Genomic DNA, 25852 nt, shown 5'->3' on the forward strand with positions numbered 1-25852 from the left:
GGAAAGGTGGTGCAAAAAATCGGCTTCCCCAAGGCCGAGTGGCAGTGGCCGACCACTAATCGGCCTCCACGTGGCCGAGAGCACCCTGTCGGCTTTGGTGAGGCCGACAGCCCCCTGTCGGCCGCAGCAACGCCGACAACCTCCAGTCGGCCACAAGGTCGCCGAGGCAGGTATATTTTTCGAATTTTTGTATTTGGGGCATTATTTTTCAAAAAGAATAAAAACAATGCAATATTTAAAAAAAATTAGCGACAAAGAATGCCAAGCATTCCTGGATAGGCTCATCAAAAAGTTCGATGGAGGAGGTAATTAAAATCACTACTATTACTTCTTGTACAACTAAGAACTAACATGATCGAATGCAAACTTAGGTGACTGGTTCCATGTAGTCTCCTCAATTGGTCAATAGCAAAAAGAATTTTACCAAGACAACATTGGTCAATACTAACATTGCAATTCATATAAATTTCCTTTCTTTTTCACTAGTGCCATGTAGCCACTCTATGGATACTTTTGAGCAAGTATGGGTGGTGGATCGGCTGATGCATCTCGGGATATCAAGGCACTTTACAAGTGAAATTGATCGGTTCTTAGAGTTTATTTACAGGTAACATACGCAACCTCCATCTAATTGGAAATATATTACGTCATAATATACTCCCTTCAGTACCAAATTTGAACAGAAAAAATTGTCTTATATTTTGGTACAGAGGTAGTATCTAAATATTAATTGTGTTTTTAAAATGGAATGCTACTAGAGTTGTGTTTTCCTTTAAGTGTGATAGAGTACTAGTTTGAGACCAGGGGTATATCTTCACTTTGAACAGGCGGTGGACTCAGAAGGGATTGGCTCATAACGTGCACTACCCAATCGCGGATATTGATGACACGGCCATGGGTTTCCGTCTCCTCCGTCAGCATGGATACGACGTCAATCCATGTAACTAATATTTTTAGTCAGATTTAGTCAGATATAAGCTAGATTCAAAGTTTGAGAAGCGCGTTGGCATGCATGCTGGATCGAGTTTTACTAATGCGCGTCCACAATGCAGCTGTGTTTAAGCAGTTTGAGAAGGATGGCAGGTTCGTCTGCTTCCCCATGGAGACCAACCACGCTTCTGTTACCCCAATGCACAACACTTACCGTGCATCTCAGTTCATGTTCCCTGGTGACAACGACGTCCTGGCAAGGGCTGGGCACTATTGTCGTGCATTCCTCCAAGAGAGACAAGCCTCCAACGATCTGTACGACAAGTGGATCATCACCAAGGACTTTCCTGGCGAGGTATGTGCCAACCCGGCTACTAGTTAGTTTCCATGGTTGAGAACAGAGTATTGAGCAGTTCTTCATGCAAAATCAGGTCGGGTACACACTGAACTTCCCGTGGAAAGCAAGTTTACCATGAATTAAAACAAGGATGTATCTGGATCAGTACGGTGGGAACACCGATGTCTGGATTGCCAAGGTCCTCTACAGGTAAAGAAAATTAGATAACCAAATTATCCTTCGTTAATTAGAATAACTCTCCAACATCTCTATATTATTCCCCATCAATAATATGTCATCCACATATAGTATGAGGAAAGCTACTGAGCTCCCACTCACTTTCTTATACAGACAGGCTTCTCCGTAAACCTGTATGAACCCAAACGCTTTAATCATATCATTAAAGCGCATGTTCCAACTCCGAGATGCTTGCACCAGCCCATAGATGGAGCATTGGAGATTGCACACTTTGTTAGCACCCTTAGGATCGACAAAACCTTCTGGTTGCATCATATACAACTCTTTCTTAAGATTTCCGTTAAGGAACGCTGTTTTGACGTCCATTTACCAAATTTCATAATCATAAAAGGCGGCAATTGCTAACATGATTCAGACTGATTTCAGCTTCGCTATGGGAGAGAAACTCTCCTCGTAGTAAATTCCTTGAATTTGTCAAAAACCCTTTGCGACAAGTCGAGCTTTATAAACTGTTACATTACCGTTTGCATCAGTCTTCTTCTTGAAGATCCATTTATTTTCTATGGCTCGCCGGTCATCGAGCAAGTCCACCAAAGTCCATACTTTGTTCTCATACATGGATCCTATCTTGGATTTCATAGCTTCAAGCCATTTGTTGGAATCCGGGCCCGCCATCGCTTCTTCATAGTTCGAAGGTTCACCGTTGTCTAACAACATGATTTCCATCACAGGGTTGCCATACCACTTTGGTGCGGAGCGTGCCCTTGTGGACCTTCGCGGTTCAGTAGTAACTTGATCTGAAGCTTTATGATCATTATCATTAACTTCCTCTTCAGTTGGTGCAGGCGCCACAGGAACAATTTCCCGCGCCGCGCTACTTTCCTGTTCGAGAGGGGGTGTAATTACCTCATCAAGTTCTACTTTCCTCCCACTTACTTCTTTCGAGAGAAATTCTTTCTCTAGAAAGGATCCCTTGTTGGCAACAAAGGTTTTACCTTCGGATCTAAGGTAGAAGGTATACCCAATAGTTTCCTTAGGGTATCCTATGAATACGCATTTCTCTACTTTGGGGTCGAGCTTTTCTGGTTGAAGTTTCTTCACATAAGCATCGCAGCCCCAAACTTGAAGAAACGACAACTTAGGTTTCTTGCCAAACCATAGTTCATACGGTGTCGTCTCAAGGGATTTAGACGGTGCCCTATTTAAAGTGAATGCTGCAGTTTCTAATGCGTATCCCCAAAATGATAGAGGTAAGTTGGTAAGAGACATCATAGATCGTACCATATCTAATAAAGTGCGATTACGACGTTTAGACACTCCGTTGCGTTGCGGTGTGCCAGGCGGCGTCAGTTGTGAAACGATTCCACACTTCCTTAGGTGTGTGCCAAACTCGTGACTCAAATATTCTCCTCCACGATCAGATCATAGACACTTAATTTTTCTGTCAAGTTGATTCTCGACCTCACTCTGAAATTCCTTGAACTTTTCAAACGTCTCAAATTTGTGCTTCATCAAGTAGATATACCCATACCTACTCAAATCATCGGTGAGAGTGAGAACATAATGATAGCCACCGCGAGCTCCAACGTTCATTGGACCACACACATCAGTATGTATTATTTCCAATAAGTCGGTTGCTCTCTCCATTATTCCTGAGAATGGAGTCTTAGTCATCTTGCCCATGAGGCACGGTTCGCATGTGTCAAATGATTCAAAGTCAAGAGACTCTAATAGTCCAACAGTATGGAGCTTCTTCATGCGCTTAACACCGATATGACCAAGGCGGCAGTGCCACAAGTATGTGGGACTATCATTATCAACTTTACATCTTTTGGTACTCACACTATGAATATGTGTAACATCACGATCGAGATTCATCAAGAATAAACCATTCACCAGTGGAGCATGACCATAAAACTTATCACTCATATAAATAGAACATCCATTATTCTCTGACTTAAATGAGTAGCCGTCTCGCATTAAGCAAGACACTGATACAATATTCATGCTCAAAGCTCGTACTAAATAACAATTATTAAGGTTTAAAACTAATCCCGACGGTAGATGTAGAGGTAGCATGCCGACGGCGATCACATCGACCTTGGAGCAATTCCCGACGCGCATCGTCACCTGTCCTTGGCCAGTCTCCGCTTATTCCGCAGTTTCTGCTTTGAGTTGCAAATGTGAGCAACAGCACCGGTATCAAATACCCAAGAGGTATTACGAGCGCTGGTAAGGTACACATCAATAACATGTATATCACATATACCTTTAACGTTGCCAGCCTTCTTGTCCACTAAGTATTTGGGGCAGTTCCGCTTCCAGTGACCCTTTCCCTTGCAATAGAAGCACTCAGTCTCAGGCTTGGGTCCATTCTTTTTCTTCTTCCGGGCATCTTGCTTACCGGGCGCGGCAACGCTTTGCAGTCTTTCTTGAAGTTCTTCTTACCCTTGCCCTTCTTGAAACTAGTTGTCTTGTTGACCATCAACACTTGATGCTCTTTCTTGATTTCTACTTCTGCAGACTTGAGCATCGAGTACAACTCGGGAATGGTCTTCTCCATCCCTTGTATGTTGTAGTTCAGCACAAAACCTTTGTAGCTTGGTGGGAGAGACTGGAGGATTCTGTCAATTATAGCATCATCTGGAAGTTCGACTCCAAGTGAAGTCAGACGACCGAGTAACCCACACATTTTGAGTATGTGCTCACTGACAGAACTGTTTTCCCTATTTTACAGCTAAAGAACTTGTCGGGGACTTCATATCTCTCGACACAGGCATGAGCTTGAAAAACTAGCTTCGGCTCTTGGAACATCTCATATGCACCGTGTTGCTCAAAACGCCTTTGGAGCCCCGTTTCCGAACTGTATAACATGCCACACCTAACCTGAGAGTAGTCATCACTCCGCGTTTGCGAGACGTTCAGAATATCCTGGCCTGTTGCGAGACGTTGCCATCTACAATATTTAGAAAGACAACTTTTAGACTAAGTTCATGACAATTAAGTTCATGACAATTAAGTTCATTTAATCAAATTAAGTATGAACTCCCACTTAAATCGACATCCCTCTAGTCATCTAAGTGATACATGATCCATGTTGACTAACCCGTATCCGATCATAATATGAGACGGACTAGTCACCATGGCCAGCAACTTCATGCTGATCGTATTCAACCATATGACTCATGTTCGACCTTTCGGTCTCTTGTATTCGAGGTCATGTCTGTACTGTTGGAAATATGCCCTAGAGGCAATAATAAATTAGTTATTATTATATTTCTTAGTTCATGATAATCGTTTATTATCCATGCTATAATTGTATTGATTGGAAACACAATACTTGTGTGGATACATAGACAAAACACTGTCCCTAGTAAGCCTCTAGTTGACTAGCTCGTTGATCAAAGATGGTCAAGGTTTCCTGGCCATAGGCAAGTGTTGTCACTTGATAACGGGATCACATCATTAGGAGAATCATGTGATGGACTAGACCCAAACTAATAGACGTAGCATGTTGATCGTGTCATTTTGTTGCTACTGTTTTCTGCGTGTCAAGTATTTGTTCCTATGACCATGAGATCATATAACTCACGGACACCGGAGGAATGCTTTGTGTGTATCAAACGTCGCAACATAACTGGGTGACTATAAAGATGCTCTACAGGTATCTCCGAAGGTGTTCGTTGAGTTAGTATGGATCAAGACTGGGATTTGTCACTCCGTGTGACGGAGAGGTATCTCGGGGCCCACTCGGTAATACAACATCACACACAAGCCTTGCAAGCAATGTGACTTAGTGTAAGTTGCGGGATCTTGTATTACTGAACGAGTAAAGAGACTTGCCGGTAAACGAGATTGAAATAGGTATGCGGATACTGACGATCGAATCTCGGGCAAGTAACATACCGAAGGACTAAGGGAATGACATACGGGATTATATGAATCCTTGGCACTGAGGTTCAAACGATAAGATCTTCGTAGAATATGTAGGATCCAATATGGGCATCCAGGTCCCGCTATTGGATATTGACCGAGGAGTCTCTCGGGTCATGTCTACATAGTTCTTGAACCCGCAGGGTCTACACACTTAAGGTTCGACGTTGTTTTATGCGTATTTGAGTTATATGGTTGGTTACCGAATGTTGTTCGGAGTCCCTGATGAGATCACGGACATCACGAGGGTTTACGGAATGGTCCAGAAACGAAGATTGATATATAGGATGACCTCATTTGATTACCGGAAGGTTTTCGGAATTACCGGGACTGTACCGGGAATGACGAATGGGTTCCGGGAGTTCACCGGGGGGGGCAACCCACCCCGGGGAAGCCCATAGGCATTGAGGGTGGCGCACCAGCCCTTAGTGGGCTGGTGGGACAGCCCAAAAGAGCCCTATGTGCATTGGAAGAAAAATCAAAGAGAAAAGAAAAAAAAGAGGAGGTGGGAAAGGGAAGAAGGACTCCACCTTCCAAACCAAGTAGGACTCGGTTTGGGAGGGGAGACCTTCCCCCTTAGGTTCGGCCGACCCCCTTGGGAGTCCTTGGACCCCAAGGCAAGGCTCCCCCCTCCTCCTCCTATATATAGTGGGGTTTTAGGGCTGATTGGAGACAACTTTGCCACGGCAGCCCGACCACATATCTCCACGGTTTTACCTCTAGATCGCTTTTCTGCGAAGCTCGGGCGGAGCCCTGCCGAGACAAGATCATCACCAACCTCCGGAGCACCGTCACACTGCCGGAGAACTCTTCTACCTCTCCGTCTCTCTTGTTGGATCAAGAAGGCCGAGATCATCGTCGAGCTGTACGTGTGCTGAAAGCGGAGGTGCCGTCCGTTCGGCACTAGATCGTGGGACTGATCGCGGGATAGTTCGCGGGGCGGATCGAGGGACGTGAGGACGTTCCACTACATCAACCGCGTTCACTAACGCTTCTGTTGTACAGTCTACAAGGGTACGTAGATCATGCATCCCCTCTCGTAGATGGACATCACCATGATAGGTCTTCGTGCGCGTAGGAAATTTTTTGTTTCCCATGCGACGTTCACCAACAGTGGCATCATGAGCTCGGTTCATGCGTAGATGTTTTCTCGAGTAGAACACAAAAGTTTTTGTGGGCGGTGATGTGCGTTTTGCTGCCCTCCTTAGTCTTTTCTTGATTCCGCGGTATTGTTGGATCGAAGCGGCTCGGACTGACATTACTCGTACGCTTACGAGAGACTGGTTTCATCGCTACGAGTAACTCCGTTGCTCAAAGGTGACTGGCCGGTGTTAGTTTCTCCAACTTTAGTTGAATCAGATTTGACCGAGGAGGTCCTTGGATGAGGTTAAATAGAAACTCATATATCTCCATTGTGGTGTTTGCGTAAGTAAGATGCGATCCTACTAGATACCCATGGTCACCACGTAAAACATGCAACAACAAAATTAGAGGACATCTAACTTGTTTTTGCAGGGTATGCTTGTGATGTGATATGGCCAACGATGTGATGTGATATATTGGATGTATGAGATGATCATGTTGTAATAGATAATATCGACTTGCAAGTCGATGGTACGGCAACCGGCAGAAGCCATAGGGTTGTCTTTAAACTAACGTTTGTGCTTGCAGATGCGTTTACTTTTTTGCTAGGATGTAGCTTTAGTAGTAATAGCATGAGTAGCACGACAACCCCGATGGCGACACGTTGATGGAGATCATGATGATGGAGATCCTGGTGTGACGCCGGTGACAAGAAGATCGTGCCCGTGCTTTGGTGATGGAGATCAAGAAGCACATGATGATGGCCATATCATGTCACTTATGAATTGCATGTGATGTTAATCCTTTATGCACCTTATCTTGCTTAGAACGACGGTAGCATTATGACGTGATCTCTCACTAAAATTTCAAGACGAAATTGTGTTCTCCCCGACTGTGCACCGTTGCAACAGTTCTTCGTTTCGAGACACCACGTGATGATCGGGTGTGATAGACTCAACGTTCACATACAACAGGTGCAAAAAAGTTGCACACGCGGAACACTCGGGTTAAGGTTGACGAGCCTAGCATGTGCAGACATGGCCTCGGAACACATGAGACCGAAAGATCAAGCATGAATCGTATAGTTGATATGATTAGCATAGAGATGCTTACCACTGAAACTATTCTCGATTCACGTGATGATCGGACTTGAGATAGTGGATTTGGATCATGTACCACTCAAATGACTAGAGAGATGTACTTTTTGAGTGGGATTTCTTAAGTAATACGATTAATTGAACTAATTGTCATGAACATAGTCTAATGGTCTTTGCGAATTACGATGTAGCTTGCGCTATAGCTCTACTGTTTTTATATGTTCCTAGAGAAAATTTAGTTGAAAGTTGATAGTAGCAAACTTTGCAGACTAAGTCTGTAAAACCGAGGATTGTCCTCGTTGCTGCACAGAAGGCTTATGTCCTTATTGCACCACTCGGTGTGCTGCACCTCGAGCGTCGTCTGTGGATGCTTTGAACATCCAACATACACGTTTCTGATGACTACACGATAGTTCAGTGCAAAATATTAATGGCTTAGAAGCAAGGCGCCGAAAACGTTTTGAAACGTCACGGAACATAAGTGATGTTCTAAAGAGATGAAAGTGTGATTTCATGCTTGTGCCCTTGTTAAGAGGTACGAGACCTCCAACAAGATTCTTTGTCCACAAAGTAAAGGAGAAAAGCTCAATCATTGAGCGTGTGCTCAGATTGTCTGAGTACGACAATCGCTTGAATCAAGTGGGAGTTAATCTTCCAGATGAGATAGTGATGGTTCTCCAAAGTCACTGCCACCAAGCGTGAGAGCTTCGTGATGAACTACAACATATCAAGGATAGATACAATGATCCTTGAGCGATTCGCGATGTTTGACACTGTGAAAGTAGAAATCAAGAAGGAGCATCAATAGTTGATGGTTTGTAAAACCACTAAGTTTCAAGAAAGGCAAGGGCTAGAAGGGATACTTCGTGAAATGGCAAAACAGTTGCTGCACTAATGAAGAGACCCAAGATTAAACCCAAAACCCGAGACTAAGTGCTTCTGTAATGAGGGGAACAGTCACTGAGGCGGAGCAACTCTAGATACCTGGTAGATAAGAAGGCTGGCAAAAGTCGAAAGAAGTATATTTGATATACATGATGTTGATGTGTACTTTACTAGTACTCCTAGTAGCATGAGGGTATTGGATACCGGTTCGGTTGCTAAGTGATTAGTAACACGAAATGAAAGCTACGGCATAAAAGGAGACTAGCTAAAGGCGAGGTGACGATACGTGTTGGAAGTGTTTCCAAGGTTGATATGATAAAACGTCGCACGCTCCCTCTACCATCGGGATTAGTGTTAAACCGGAATAACTGGTATTTGATGCTTGCGTTAAGCATGAACATGATTGGATCGTGTTTATTGCAATACGATTATTCATTTAAAGAGAATAATGGTTACTCTATTTTCTTCGAATAATCACCTTCAATGGTTTATTGAATCTCGATCGTAGTGTTACACATGTTCATGATATTGGTGCCAAAAGACACGAGGTAATGATGATAGTACCACTTACTTGTGGCACTGCCTCTTGAGTCATGTTGGTATAAATTGCATGAAGAGGCTCCATGCTGATGGATCTTTATACTCGCTTGTTTTTGAATCACTAGTGACATGCAAATCATACCACATGAGCAAGGCCTTGTTTTCATTGAGATGAAACAAGATAGTAACTTGTTGGAAGTGATACATTTTGATGTATGCAGTCCAATGGGTGCTGAGGCACGGAGTGGATATCATTATGTTCTTACTTCAATGACAATTTAAGTAGATGCAAGAGTAATTACTTAATGAATCACAAGTCTGAAATATTGAAAAGTTCAATTCTGTTTCAGAGTGAAGTTCGTCGTAACAAGAGGATAAACTATCTACGATATGATCATAGAAATGAATATCTGAGTTACGAGTTTTGGTACGCAGTTAAGTCAATGTGGAAATTGTTTCGCAGTTCATGCCACCTGGAACATCATAGTGTGATGATGTGTCTGAACGTTATAGCCACGCACTATTTGGTATGGTGCATGCTATGATGTCTCTTATCGAATTACCACTATCGTTTATGGGTTATGCATTAGAGACAACCGCATTCACTTTAAATAGGGCACCACGTATTTCCATTGAGATGACACAGTATAGACTTAGGTTTAGAGAAATCTAAACCGTCGTTTCTTGAAAGTTTGGGGCTTCGACACTTATGTGAAAAAGTTTCAGTCTGATAAGCTCGAACCCAAAGTGGATAAATGCATCTTCATAGGATATCCAAAACAGTTGGGTACATCTCCTATCTTAGATCCGAAAGCAAAGTGTTTATTTCTAGAAACAGATCCTTTCTCGAACAAAGGTTTCTCTCGAAATAATTGAGTGGGAGGGTAGTAGAACTTGATGAGGTTATTGAACCATCACTTCAACCAGTGTGTAGCAGGGCGCAGGAAGTTGTTCCTGTGGCGCCTACACCAATTGAAGTGGAAGCTGATGATGGTGATCATCAAGCATCGGATCAAGTTACTACAAGCCTCGTAGGTTGACAAGGTCGCGTACTACTACAGAGTGGTATGGTAACCCTGTCTTGGAGGTCATGTTGTTGAGCAACAGTGAACCTACGAGTTATGGAGAAAGCGATGGTGGGCCCAGATTCCGACAAATGGCTGGAAGCAATGAAATCCGAGAGAGGATCCATGTATGAAAACAAAGTGTAGACTTTGGAAGAATTACTTGATGGTCATAGGACTATTGAGTAAAAATGGATCTTTAAAAGAAGACATGCGATGATGGTGATAAGTCACTATTAAGAAAAGCTCGACTTGTCGCAAAGATGTTTTCGACAAGATCAAACAGTTGACTATGATGAGATTTTCTCACTCGTAGCGATGCTAGAGGTCTGTTAGAATTATGTTAGTTGTTGATGCATTATTTATGAAATATTGCACGTAGCATGTCAAAACATTGTTTCCTCGACGGTTTCCTTGAGCAAACATTGTATGTGATACAACCAGAAGGTTTTGTCGATCCTAAAGATACTAGCAAGTATGCAAGCTCCAGTGATCCTTCAATGGACTGGTGCAAGCATCTCGGAGTTGGAATATACACTTTGATGAGATGATCAAAGATTTTGGGTTTGTACAAGGTTTATGAGAAACTTGTATTTCCAAAGAAGTGAGTGGGAGCACTATAGAATTTCTTATAAGTATATGTGGTTGACATATTGTGGATCAGAAGTAATGTAGAATTTCTGTAAAGCATACAAGGTTGTTTGAAAGGAGTTTTCAAAGGAGTACCTGGATTGCGCTACTTGAACGTTGAGCATCAAAGATCTATGGAGATAGATCGAAAGCGCTTAATGGAAGTTTCAACAAGATGCATGCCCTGACAAGTTTTTGAAGGAGTTCAAAATAGATCAGCAAAGAAAGAGTTCTTGGTTGTGTTGTGAGGTGTGAATTTGAGTAAGACTCAAAACCCGACCCAGGAAGAATAAAGAGAATAGACGAAGGTCGTCTTCTATGCCTTAGCCGTAGACTCTAAAGTATGGCATGCTGAGTACCACACCTGATGTGTGCCTTGCAGCAAGTCTGTTAAGAGGTACACAAAGTGATCCAGGATTGAATCACTGATCAGCGGTCAAAGTTATCCTTAGTAACTGAATAGACTAAGGAATTTTTCTCGATTATGGAGGTGGTTAAAGAGTTCGTCGTAAAGGGTTACGTCGATGCAAGCTTTGGCACTAATCCGAATAACTATGAGTAGTGAAACGTATTCGTATAGTAGAGTAGATATTTGGAGTATTTCCGAATAGCACATAGTAGCAACATCTATAAGATGACATAATGATTTGTAAAGAACACACGGATCTGAAAGTTAGAGAACCGTTGACTAAAAACCTCTCTCACGAGCAAGACGTGATCAGACCCCAGAACTATATGGGTGTTGGATTCGTTGGAATCACATGGTGATGGGAACTAGATTATTGACTCTAGTGCAAGTGGGAGACTGTTGGAAATATGCCCTAGAGGCAATAATAAATTAGTTATTATTATATTTCTTAGTTCATGATAATCGTTTATTATCCATGCTATAATTGTATTGATTCGAAACACAATACTTGTGTGGATACATAGACAAAACACTGTCCCTAGTAAGCCTCTAGTTGACTAGCTCGTTGATCAAAGATGGTCAAGGTTTCCTGGCCATAGGCAAGTGTTGTCACTTGATAACGGGATCACATCATTAGGAGAATCATGTGATGGACTAGACCCAAACTAATAGACGTAGCATGTTGATCGTGTCAATATGTTGCTACTGTTTTTTGCGTGTCAAGTATTTGTTCCTATGATCATGAGATCATATAACTCACGGACACCGGAGGAATGCTTTGTGTGTATCAAACGTCGCAACGTAACTGCGTGACTATAAAGATGCTCTACAGGTATCTCCGAAGGTGTTCGGTGAGTTAGTATGGATCAAGACTGGGATTTGTCACTCCGTGTGACGGAGAGGTATCTCGGGGCCTACTCGGTAATACAACATCACACACAAGCCTTGCAAGCAACGTGACTTAGTGTAAGTTGCGGGATCTTGTATTACGGAACGCGTAAAGAGACTTGCCGGTAAACGAGATTGAAATAGGTATGCAGATACTGACGATCGAATCTCGGGCAAGTAACATACCGAAGGACAAAGGGAATGACATACGGGATTATATGAATCCTTGGCACTGAGGTTCAAACGATAAGATCTTCGTAGAATATGTAGGATCCAATATGGGCATCCAGGTCCCGCTATTGGATATTGACCGAGGAGGTTCTCGGGTCATGTCTACATAGTTCTTGAACCCGCAGGGTCTGCACACTTAAGGTTCGACGTTGTTTTATGCGTATTTGAGTTATATGGTTGGTTACCGAATGTTGTTCGGAGTCCTGGATGAGATCACGGACATCACGAGGGTTTCCAGAATGGTCCGGAAACAAAGATTGATATATAGGATGACCTCATTTGATTACCGGAAGGTTTTCGGAATTACCGGGAATGTACCGGGAATGACGAATGGGTTCCGGTAGTTCACCGGGGGGGCAACCCACCCCGGGGAAGCCCATAGGCATTGAGGGTGGCGCACCAGCCCTTAGTGGGCTGGTGGGACAGCCCAAAAGAGCCCTATGCGCATTGGAAGAAAAATCAAAGAGAAAAGAAAAAAAAGAGGAGGTGGGAAAGGGAAGAAGGACTCCACCTTCCAAACCAAGTAGGACTCGGTTTGGGAGGGGAGACCTTCCCCCTTAGGTTCGGCCGACCCCCTTGGTAGTCCTTGGACCCCAAGGCAAGGCTCCCCCCTCCTCCTCCTATATATAGTGGAGTTTTAGTGCTGATTTGAGACAACTTTGCCACGACAGCCCGACCACATATCTCCACGGTTTTACCTCTAGATCGCGTTTTTGCGGAGCTCGGGCGGAGCCCTGCCGAGACAAGATCATCACCAACCTCCGGAGCACCGTCACGCTGCCGGAGAACTCTTCTACCTCTCCGTCTCTCTTGCTGGATCAAGAAGGCCGAGATCATCGTCGAGTTGTATGTGTGCTGAACGCGGAGGTGCCATCCGTTCGGCACTAGATCGTGGGACTGATCGCGGGATAGTTCGCGGGGCGGATCGAGGGACGTGAGGACGTTCCACTACATCAACCGCGTTCACTAACGCTTCAGCTGTACGGTCTACAAGGGTACATAGATCACTCATCCCCTCTCGTAGATGGACATCACCATGATAGGTCTTCGTGCGCGTAGGAAACTTTTTGTTTCCCATGCGACGTTCCCCTACATGTACATGCTAAGCTCGTCGAGTCAACCTAGGTGCTTCGCGTGTGTAAATCTGGCTTACACCCGTTGTATGCGAACGTTAGAATCTATCGCACCCGATCATCACGTGGTGCTTCGAGACAATGATCCTTCGCAAGGGTGCACACTGAGGGGAATACGATCACGAAATTTTAAAAGGGGTCATCTTATTATGCTACCGTCGTTCTAAGCAATAAGATGAAAAACATGATAAACATCACAATGCAATCATATAGTGACATGATATGGCCATTATCATCTTTGCTCTTTCGATCTCCATCTTCAGGCATCGCATGATCACCCTTGTCACCGGCGTGACACCATGATCTCCATCATCGTGTCTCCGTGAAGTCGTCACGCCAACTACTACTATCACTACTACTATGGCTAACCGTTAGCAATGAAGTAAAGTAGTAAGCACATGGCGTTGCATCTCATACAATAAATTAAGACAACTCCTATGGATCCTGCCGGTTGTCATACTCATCGACATGCAAGTCGTGAAACATATTACAATAACATGATCATCTCATACATCATACATGCAACATCACAACTTTGGCCATATCACATCACATGTCAAACCCTGCAAAAACAAGTTACACGTCCTCTAATTGTTGTTGCAAGTTTTACGTGGCTTATTTGGGTTTCTAGCAAGAACGCTTTCTTACCTACGTGACAACCACACGATGATATGCCAAAGCTATTTACCCTTCATAAGGACCCTTTTCATCAAATCCAATCCGACTAGAGTAGGAGAGACAAACACCCGCTAGCCACCTTTATGCACGGTGTGCATGTCTGTCGGTGGAACCAGTCTCAGGTAAGCGTACGTGTAATGTCCGTCTGGGCCGCTTCATCCCAAAATACCACCGGCAAAGAATAAGACTAGTAGCGGCAAGCAATTGACAAATCATCGCCCTCAACCTTTTGTGTTCTACTCGTGCATAGAATCTACGCATAGAAAACCTGGCTCTGATACCACTGTTGGGTAACGTAGCATAAATTCAAAAAATTTCCTACGCATATTCAGATCTTCCTATGGAGAGACCATCAACGAGAGAGGGATGAGTGCATCTTCATACCTTTGAAGATCGCTAAGCGGAAACGTTGCTAGAACACGGTTGATGGAGTCGTACTCGCGGCGATTCAAATCGCAGTGTGATTCCGATCTAGTGCCGAACCACGTCACCTCCGCGTTCAACACACGTGCAGCCCGGTGACGTCTCCCGCACCTTGATCCAGCAAGGAGGAGGGAGAGGTTGGGGAAGATCTCCGTCAGCACGAAGGCCTGGTGTCGATGGAGAGACGAGGTCTCCCGACAGGGCTTCGCCAAGCACCGGCACAGAGGAGGAGAAGGAAGAGCAGGGCTGCGCCGAGGGAGAGGAAGATTGGTGTCTCCAACAGCCCAAAGTGCCCAATATATATAGAGGGAGGGAGGGGCTGTGCCCCTTGAGGGTTTCCCTCTCCTGGGAGGGGCGGCAGCCCTAGATGGGGAGGAGGTGCGGCGGCTAGGAGGGGAGGAGGGGTGGCGCACCCTTCTGGTGGGCCTTAGGCCCACCTGCGCTAGGGTTTCCCCCCTATCCCCTCTTCTTGCGCCATGGGCTGAGTGTGTGGGGGGGCGCACTAGCCCACCTAGGGGCTGTTTCCCTCCCGTACTTGGCCCATCTAGCCTCCCGGGGTTGTGGCCCCCTTCTGGTGGACCCCCGGGGACACTTCCGGTGGTGCCGGTGGTCCCGGTACGTTACCGGCGACGCCCGAAACACTTCCGGTGTCCAAAACCATCTGTCCTATATATTAATCTTTACCTCCGGACCATTCCGGATCTCCCCGTGACGTCCGGGATCTCATCCGGGACTCCGAACAACTTTCGATAACCTCGTATAACAATTCCCTATAACCCTAGCGTCATCGAACCATAAATGTGTAGACCCTATGTGTATTTTATCTATGAGACTTATGTGTATTTTATCTATGAGACATATTCCTATCTATTTCTATGCTCAGTTGGTTCATCGTGGATAACACATATACTACCAATAACTTGAGATTACAAACAAAGTAAGATTCCGGAGATCCATAAAATAAGATACATGAAATAAGATACATAAAATAAGATACATTAAGATGCAGAGTTCATACAAGAACTACATAAAGTCGTCGTCATCCTTCGATGATGCAGAGCTCTGGCCTTCGACGAAGCGGTACTCTTGGCACTCGTTGATGTTGCCCTCTTGTGCTTGCTACTCGGCATGAAGATATTGTCTTCGTCCTCGCTATCGTCAATCCATAAAAAGGGATGTTTGACTCCACCTCCACCGCGTATGTGCTGGCCTTTCTTCTTCCACCTTTCATTCAACCGCAGAAGTTCCTTCCGAATTTCCTCATATGTCCTTCCAGCCCACCCCTTCCTAGCTAATGCATGAGCAACCTCATTCAGTAGCTTGTCCCTACTGATGAGTTCGTCCCATGAAACTATTTTATTGTCTATCTTGAAATTGCTAGCCAAGCGTAGAAGACACTCCGACATACCACTGTGAAAACTACGATCGAAAGGAGAATGAGACATTTTGAGCACACTCCTTACCAACCTTGCTGTGGAGAGGGTCTTATAGGTGCCGAAGAGCGGGAAATAAATGGCGGGAAAGCGAGGCAGGAACAAAATGGCGGGAAAGCAAGTCGGGAACAAAAATGCTCAGTTGGTTCTCCATGGATAACACACATACTACCAATAACTTGAGATTACAGGAAGAACTAAGATAGACCTTGCCGGAATTAAAATACAACTTGCTGAAATTAAGATACAACATGCTGACACAACTTGCTGAAATTAAGATACAACTTGCTGAAATTATAATAAATCTACTGAGTCCAGCATGGATATTTCCCTTTTCCATCACCGACTTCTTCTGCTGTTTTGGCCGAACGAGCCCTTTCTCTCTTTCTCTCCCTCTCAGCTTCACGGGCATGTTCCCGCTGTCTGTAAACCTCATCCAACCGAAGTTTCTCTTCTTGGTTCTTCCTTATCATCTCATCAATAAAAGCCCTCTGCTCCAGATAGTAATCTTCCCACTCTTTCTTCTTCTCTGCTTTCTCCTCTGCTTCAGCCTACGCGCGGCGCTCTTCCAAGTCCAAGCTAGCCCATGCACGGCGACCTCTTTCCCGAATCTCGGTCATCGCCCAGTCCGGCATTTCCGTGTCAATCCAACGATAGTACATGCAAGAGGAGGAGGAGACTACAAAATATATATATATATATATATATATATATATATATATATATATATATATATATATATATATCAAGTAAACAATAACATCAACAACATATTTACTCTGGATAACTTGAGCATACCGGAGGCCTGAGGTACGCAGAAATAGATTCGGACGGATCAGATTCATAATTGACGCACATGAAAAACTTCATGCCCAACCAATCTGAAAAATCCGTCACCTCCTTCACCTTGCAGAGATCACCGCACCAACATCGAACTGCTTCCACACCCCAAGGCAAACTCGCACTCTGCATTTTCTTAGGCCTGATGCTCTGATCCGAGCAAGGCAAACTCATATTCACTGGATGATGGAGGATGGAAGGCAGTGCTAGTGTTCTCAAGTGAGGCTGGATGATGGAGGAAGGCAGTCCAATGCCTCCTTTTATAGACTTAGATGACCAGGAATATGGCGGGAAAACGAGGAGGGAAATGAGGCGGGAAAGATTTGGTGGGAAATAAGAGGGTAAATAGTTGGTGGGAAAGGTGCCGGGAAACGAAACGGGCAAAATTTAGCGGGAAAGGTGGTGCAAAAAATCGGCTTCCCAAGGCCGAGTGGCAGTGGCCGGCCACTGATCGGCCTCCACGTGGCCGAGAGCACCCTGTCGGCTTTGGCGAGGCCGACAGCCCCCTGTCGGCCGCAACAACGCCGACAACCTCCAGTCGGCCACAAGGTGGCCGAGGCAGATATATTTTTCGAATTTTTGAATTTGGTGCATTATTTTTCAAAAAGAATAAAAACAATGCAATATTTAAAAAAAATTAGCAACAAAGAATGCCAAGCATTCCTGGATAGGCTCATCAAAAAGTTCGATGGAGGAGGTAATTAAAATCACTACAATTACTTCTTGTACAACTAAGAACTAACATGATCGAATGCAAACATAGGTGACTGGTCCCATGTAGTCTCCTCAATTGGTCAATAGCAAAAAGAATTTTACCAAGACAACATTGGTCAATACTAACATTGCAATTCATATAAATTTCCTTTCTTTTTCACTAGTGCCATGTAGCCACTCTATGGATACTTTTGAGCAAGTATGGGTGGTGGATCGGCTGATGCATCTCGGGATATCAAGGCACTTTACAAGTAAAATTGATCGGTTCTTAGAGTTTATTTACAGGTAACATACGCAACCTCCATCTAATTGGAAATATATTACGTCATAATATACTCCCTTCAGTACCAAATTTGAACAGAAAAAATTGTCTTATATTTTGGTACAGAGGTAGTATCTAAATATTAATTGTGTTTTAAAAATAGAATGCTACAAGAGTTGTGTTTTCCTTTAAGTGTGATAGAGTACTAATTTGAGACGAGGGGTATATCTTCACTTTGAACAGGCGGTGGACTCAGAAGGGATTGGCTCATAACGTGCACTGCCCAATCGCGGATATTGATGACACGGCCATGGGTTCCGTCTCCCCCGTCAGCATGGCTACGACGTCAATCCATGTAACTAATATTTTTAGTCAGATTTAGGCAGATATAAGCTAGGTTCAAAGTTTGAGAAGCGCGTTGGCATGCATGCTGGATCGAGTTTTACTAATGCGCGTCCACAATGCAGCTGTGTTTAAGCAGTTTGAGAAGAATGGCAGGTTCGTCTGCTTCCCCATGGAGACCAACCACGCTTCTGTTACCCCAATGCACAACACTTACCGTGCATCTCAGTTCATGTTCCCTGGTGACGACGACGTCCTGGCAAGGGCTGGGCACTATTGTCGTGCATTCCTCCAAGAGAGACAAGCCTCCAACAATCTGTACGACAAGTGGATCATCACCAAGAACTTTCCTGGCGAGGTATGTGCCAACCCGGCTACTAGTTAGTTTCCATGGTTGAGAACAGAGTATTGAGCAGTTCTTCATGCAAAATCAGGTCGGGTACACACTGAACTTCCCGTGGAAAGCAACTTTACCACGAATTAAAACAAGGATGTATCTGGATCAGTACGGTGGGAACACCGATGTCTGGATTGCCAAGGTCCTCTACAGGTAAAGAAAATTAGATAACCAAATTATCCTTCGTTAATTAGAATAACTCTCCATTATAGGAACCAAAGGAAAATATTTATCTTTTGGGATAATTTGAGACGCCACAATATTTTAAACCTAAACTTGATCCATGTATCAAGCAAAGTGAGATACATTGAGTGCATACAAAAATAACCATGAAATCAGTTTAAATTCAGGAAGTTATCATATACAAAATGAGGAATGGGGCTCTAGAGGTACTAACCAACCTATGTACTAGTATTCAACAAACATGTGACACTCGACCCATTCTAAATGCAGCTTATTTAATTTATGGTAGTCAAATATCTGTTACACTTTTGTTTCTGACACTAAATATTTCAGAATGAATCTTGTGAGCAACGACATGTACCTTAAAATGGCTAAGTCTGATTTCAGAGAATATCAGAGACTCTCCCGACTTGAGTGGAATGGCCTCAGAAAGTAAGTCACATATATTTTTGCTACGACTCTCTCTGTCCTCAAATGCAATCAACTAGCTAAAAAATCGGCAACTAGATTCTTACTCGAGACTTGAGAGTATGCGCAGGTGGTATTTCAGGAACCATGTTCAGAGGTATGGGGGGACTCCAAAGAGCGCACTCACGGCATACTTCCTAGCTTCAGCAAATATCTTCGAACCTGGCCGGGCATCAGAGCGTCTAGCATGGGCTCGCATGGCGGTGCTTGCTGAGGCGGTTACAACTCACTTCCGACACATTGGGTATGTATGCAGCCTCATAGTTCTCCCTTCCTGGAATCTGGGTTTAGTGATGATCGGTGCAAAACATGTGTGCAATTCATCGCAGGGGTCCATGCAATTCAACAGAGAATCTTGAAGACCTTATCGACCTTGTTTCGTTTGACGATGTTTCCGGCGGTCTTCGTGAAGGGGTAAATTTGAACAAACCACTACACTTAGCTATAGTTATTGATCTGAGATATTGAACTTTTACTAGATATAAAACGGCTGAACCTCTATTTTCTTTGAGAACTACAGTGGAAGCAGTGGCTCATGGCATGGACTGCAAAGGAGAGCCATGGATCCATTGATGGAGATACTGCACTGTTGTTCGTTCGGACCATCAAGATCGTCTCTGGAAGGAACGTTTCAGCTGAGAAGAAACTGAACCTTTGGGATTATTCACAACTCGAGCAGCTCACCTCTTCCATCTGCCACAAGCTCGCCACAATAGGTCTTGCTCAGGTGCGTGTGTACATGCATTGCATTCATATGTCCATGTACCTCGATTTGAGTTGTATGTGATTTGTCAAACTATAACCAATATATGTTCAATGCGGAAAAGCAGAATGAGGGGAGCATGGACAGAGCATGGAGAACACAGAGGACTTACAACGGCAAGTGGATTTGGAGATGCAAGAACTTTCTTGGCGTATTCATCAGGGTAGCCAGGCAATCAACAGAGAAACCAGAGAGAATATTTCTCAACGTGGTGAAAAGCTTCTATTACTCGGCTCATTGCTCACCTGAAACAGTTGATAGCCACATCGCAAAGGTCATATTTCAGGATGTGATTTAGGAAGAACCCTCTTCTGTACCTGTTAGTACTACTAGTAAGAACGTTTTGTGCTACCACGTGATACATGTGGTTCCGTCATGTTACATGTGTAAGTCTTTTTTGGAACCTGCAAAGATTGCAAGTTACTATATGTAGATAGAAAGGAAACAATGTTCCAAACGATATGGTACAGGTGAAAATGAGTACAGAAGTTGGCTGCTATAAATATGCATGTACACGCCCCTATGTACACGCCCCTGTAATCTACCGTGGGAGAATACAAAGCAAATAACAGGGACATTTCTCCAAAAACTTCCTTTTAACAGGGACGTTATGTGCTTGTGGCAACAGATCGATCTAGTCAGGGCGATGTCCCTGCGTGCGTGTTTCTTTACTCATTTCTTTTGGACACTGATCTGCGCCAGTGCACCCGGCCGAACAGCCTAGCGTCGGATCGCTTCGCCTGGGCCGTTAGATCGTGCCCTTCCATTGCACCCTTCCTCGCGCATCCCCCTCGTCCCCCCCCCCCCCCCCCCCCCCCGCAATGCTACACATACATAAGTTTACATAGGTTTTACAAAGAGGTGGATTTTGATTGGAGATTAAGAAGAATGAGGGCCCCACCCCCCTTGAAAATCAGGGAGAGTAGTCAGGGCCGGCTCTATGTTTTTCAGGGCCCTTGGCCAAGTTGAAAAAAGGGCCCTTGTACGTAATATATATGTACGCATATCCGACCATATTTTATTATTCTGACACGTATAATATATAAAAAATTGATAATCACACAGACTATGTCATATCATGAAAGAAAGACTAATAAAGTAGCAAAATATTAAATATGAGAAACAATATTCCCTGCTAGTTTGATTACCTTAAATAGATCCAAATTCTAATTCATAGACAATAATGCTTCAATTCTTCATGAAAAAACTTCTTCGTGCATTTCTAGAAGCAAAATCATTGATGACAATATCAAGATCAATGTTGTCCAAGATATCCTTCTCAATACAACACATAGCCAATCCATTCAATCTGTCTTGTAACATAGTCGATCTCAAACAATTCTTCAGTAGTTTCAATTTAGAGAAACTTCTTTCAGCCGAGGCTACAGTCACAGGTAGAGTCAAAAGGATCCGATAGGCAACTGACACATTTGGATAGCAATCTACAACTGTAAAAAATTGAAGAATCTCAGGTGTTGACATCAAATCATCTGGCAAAGTTACTTGCAACACTTTTAACTCGGAGAAAAATCATCAAGATCAACATCATGTAAACTTTTATGAGTAAAAGCTTTAGCAAAACTAGTGCAAAATTTCCGTAGGTTACTATCATCCAAAGACTTCAGATTATTTGAGTTGAATAAGAAACCAAACACCTTTTCAAATTCCTTCAGCTGCTCAAACCGACTAGTCAATGAAGCAATTGCGGTGTCAACAATGACAAGAAAGTAAGTAACTCTGAATGATTCAATAGCTGACAGTTGTAGATCATCATCTACATCATTGATTTCATCAAAATGCCTCTTCATTTTACTTTGACGTTTTGTTCGAAATTTTGGCTCCACGTCCATACTCGATGCAATAACTTTGGCACTCTCAATACTAGAATAGAAGCCTTCATCTCTGTACTTCTGAAAATATGAAATGACCCCTTCAATGTGTTTGAGAGTAGCATCGATGCACGCAATTTTCTCATGTAACTTTTTGCTAACCATGTTGACAAAAAATAGAATATCATGTCAAATAACCATACCAACTAAAGTCTCAAATTTCCCAAGTGCACTGAACAAAGATTGAGCATCACTTACTGCAGCTGGATCATCGGTAGAAGACTTCTCTAGTGCCTTCAAAGCTGATCTTACTTGTGCAGTTTGGAACCTTATAGGTTGCACACTCTTTATTCGACTCTCCCACCGAGTATTAGACAAAGGTTTTAGAGTCAGATTTGGAACATTATCAAGCAAAATCTTCCACCTTTTAGTAGAGCGTGCAAACAGTACATATATATGTTGTATAATACCAAAAAATGAAATAGCTTGTTCACAAGATTTCGCCATATCGCAAAGAGTGAGATTCAAACTATGACATGCACATGGCATATATAATGCTTTGGGGTTAACTTCAAGCAACCGAGACTGAACACCTTGATTTTTTCCTTCATGTTGGAGCCATTGTCATAACCTTGCCCTCTAACATCTGCGACATTCAAATCAAGAGAATCTAATGTATCCATCAATACTTTAAAAAGACCCAATCCTGATATGTCATCAACTTTAAGAATTCTAGGAAAAACTCCTCCACTCTCGGAATGTTACTTGACATGTTGACAGAACGCACAATTAGCGTCATTTGTTCTTCAGGGCTCACATCCGGGGTACTGTCCAATATAATAGAGAAATATTTGGCATCCTTGATGGTGCGTAAGATAACCTTTTTCACAGCATTAGCAAGGAGTGAAATCAACTCATTCTGAATATTGTGGCCAAGATAATGATGATGTATTTCTTTACTTTGAATACGCCTAATATGTTCTTGCATCACATGATCAAATTCAGCAATCATTTCAACCGTGCCTAGAAAATTACCATTATTATCTTGATACAGCTTCTCATTTGTTCCTTGGAAGGCCAAATTACGTTTTGCAAGAAACTTCACTGCAGAAATTATTCTTAGCAAAACCTGCCTCCACCTCTCTTTTTCCTTTGCAATCTGCCGCTGCATCTCATCATCAATTGTTTGATTTTTTCTTAACCTCAACCTTAGATCATTCCATGTGCTCATGTTTGTTAAATGCTCAAGACTTCTCTCATGTTCTTTGAGTCTTCCACTGATACGCCTCCAGTCGCTTAATCCATGAGACGCTAGCAAAGACCTGCACTGGTTTGATTTGAACAACTTGCAGGCAAAAAAACACTTTGTCCAACTCTTTACAGTAAACCAACCACTTTCTGTCAGTAACCTCTTTGTTAGCTAACTCTCTGGAGTAGTGGTCATATGAAAAATGTCTACCATCAGCATCTTCAGGAAACTCCAGTCCCAATTCTCGCACCGGCCCCTTTTCAATTAAAATATCCCTTTTGCTATTGTCAAGATTATCCCATATTTGAGGATCATATATAGATAAAAGAGAATCATCTTGTTCCTCACCATTGTGAGCATCAGGCGAAGGCTGCAAATTTTCCTCTCCTGTACTGTTCTCATTAAGATCAACATCAATATCTGCATTTAAATACAAAATTGTAGTTAGTTACTTACTTACAACTTTCTTCTACAAAAATCGACGCTAGTTAGTTACTTACTGTCATCCAAGGACTGATCGTTAACTTCATGATCATCGTTTGAATTATGATCATCATCTTGTCTGGGTTCAGATTCTCGTCTTTGATTATCAACAGTACTCACCACTGGAAAAAAACCTATTTAGAGCACCTTTTTGTGACTCAATGAATTGATTCTCTAGTTTTTTTGTTTCCTTTTCGCAGCACCGGACTTAGGTTTCGGCATTGTAACCAGGCATGGTTGTAACACCTAAATCCTAAAATTGCAAAAAACAATAGATCAATATGACTAGAAAGATGATGAAACTGAAAAGATAAATACGATTGCATATCTGATTGAAGCAGAATCAAGAAAATCAAGACCGGATCAGCAGTTCACCCACCTGATAACTGAATACGTGATAACTGATTGCAGGCTTGCAGCAGCCGGCGGTTCAGGGAATCAGGGTGTTGGGATCGTTGGGTTGATGAAACCCTGATTGCAGCCAGGGCTTAGGGCGGCAGCCAGCGGTCGGCCGGTCGGGCGTCCGTGCAGCCGAGAAAGCAGGCGCCAGGCGGAGGCGGACTGGCGGATTCGATCCAGCCGAGAAAGCTGCGATCGATCGAATCGATCCAGCCATCCAGGCGTCGTGCCTTTTCAGGCCTGCATGTGTGCGGCTGTGCCTTTTCCTCTCCTAGTCTTATACTTATACGTATTACCTATCTGGTGATGGCCCCCCCCCCCCCAAGACTGGGGCCCTTGGCCCAGGCCAAGGTGGCCTACCCCAGAGCTGGCCCTGATTAAGATCAACATCAATATCTGCATTTAAATACAAAATTATAGTTAGTTACTTACTTACAACTTTCTTCTACAAAAATCGACGCTAGTTAGTTACTTACTGTCATCCAAGGACTGATCGTTAACTTCATGATCATCGTTTGAATTATGATCATCATCTTGTCTGGGTTCAGATTCTCGTCTTTGATTATCAACAGTACTCACCACTGGAAAAAAACCTATTTAGAGCACCTTTTTGTGACTCAATGAATTGATTCTCTAGTTTTTTTGTTTCCTTTTCGCAGCACCGGACTTAGGTTTCGGCATTGTAACCAGGCATGGTTGTAACACCTAAATCCTAAAATTGCAAAAAACAATAGATCAATATGACTAGAAAGATGATGAAACTGAAAAGATAAATACGATTGCATATCTGATTGAAGCAGAATCAAGAAAATCAAGACCGGATCAGCAGTTCACCCACCTGATAACTGAATACGTGATAACTGATTGCAGGCTTGCAGCAGCCGGCGGTTCAGGGAATCAGGGTGTTGGGATCGTTGGGTTGATGAAACCCTGATTGCAGCCAGGGCTTAGGGCGGCAGCCAGCGGTCGGCCGGTCGGGCGTCCGTGCAGCCGAGAAAGCAGGCGCCAGGCGGAGGCGGACTGGCGGATTCGATCCAGCCGAGAAAGCTGCGATCGATTCGATCGATCCAGCCATCCAGGCGTCGTGCCTTTACAGGCCTGCCTGTGTGCGGCTGTGCCTTTTCCTCTCCTAGTCTTATACGTATACGTATTACCTATCTGGTGATGGGCCCCCCAAAGACCGGGCCCTTGGCCCACGCCAAGGTGGCCTACCCCCAAAGCCGTCCGTGATTAAGATCAACATCAATATCTGCATTTAAATACAAAATTGTAGTTAGTTACTTACTTACAACTTACTTGTCCAAAAATCAACGCTAGTTAGTTACTTACTGTCATCCAAGGACTGATCGTTAACTGCATGATCATCGATTGAATTATGATCATCATCTTGTTCGGGTTCAGATTCTCGTCTTTGATTATCAACAGTACTCACCACTGGAAAAAAAAACTATTTAGAGCACCGTTTTGTGACTCAATGAATTGATTCTCTAGTTTTTTATGTTTCCTTTTCGCAGCACCGGACTTAGGTTTCAGCATTGTAACCAGGCCTGATTGTAACACCTAAATCCTAAAGTTGCAAAAAATCAATAGATCAATATGACTAGAAAGATGATGAAACTCAAAAGATAAATACGATTGCATATCTGATTGAAGCAGAATCAAGAAAATGAAGACCGGATCAGCAGTCCAGCCACCTGATAACTGAATACGTCATAACTGATTGCAGGCTTGCAGCAGCCGGCGGTTCAGGGTATCAAGGTGTTGGGACCGTTGGGTTGATGAAACCCTGATTGCAGCCAGGGTTTAGGGCGGCAGCCAGCGGCCGGCCGGCAGGGCGTCCGTGCAGCCGAGAAAGCAGGCGCCGGGCAGAGGCGGACTGGCGGATTCGATCCAGCCGAGAAAGCAGCCGAGAAAGCCGAGAAAGCTCCGATCGATTCAATCGATCCAGCCATCCAGGCGTCGTGCCTTTTCAGGCCTGCCTGTGTGTGGTTATGCCTGTTCCTCTCCTAGTCTTATATGTATACGTATTAC

The 25852-nt window shown here is 43.7% G+C and overlaps 1 pseudogene; it reads left to right on the forward strand.

The window, feature by feature from the left end:
* Positions 1 to 894: 894 nt before the first annotated feature.
* LOC123424881 lies at positions 895 to 20159 on the forward strand (annotated as a pseudogene).
* The last annotated feature ends 5693 nt before the right edge of the window (positions 20160 to 25852 follow it).

Source organism: Hordeum vulgare, chromosome 2H (assembly GCF_904849725.1).
Source record: "Hordeum vulgare subsp. vulgare chromosome 2H, MorexV3_pseudomolecules_assembly, whole genome shotgun sequence".
Classification (NCBI taxonomy): Eukaryota; Viridiplantae; Streptophyta; class Magnoliopsida; order Poales; family Poaceae; genus Hordeum; species Hordeum vulgare.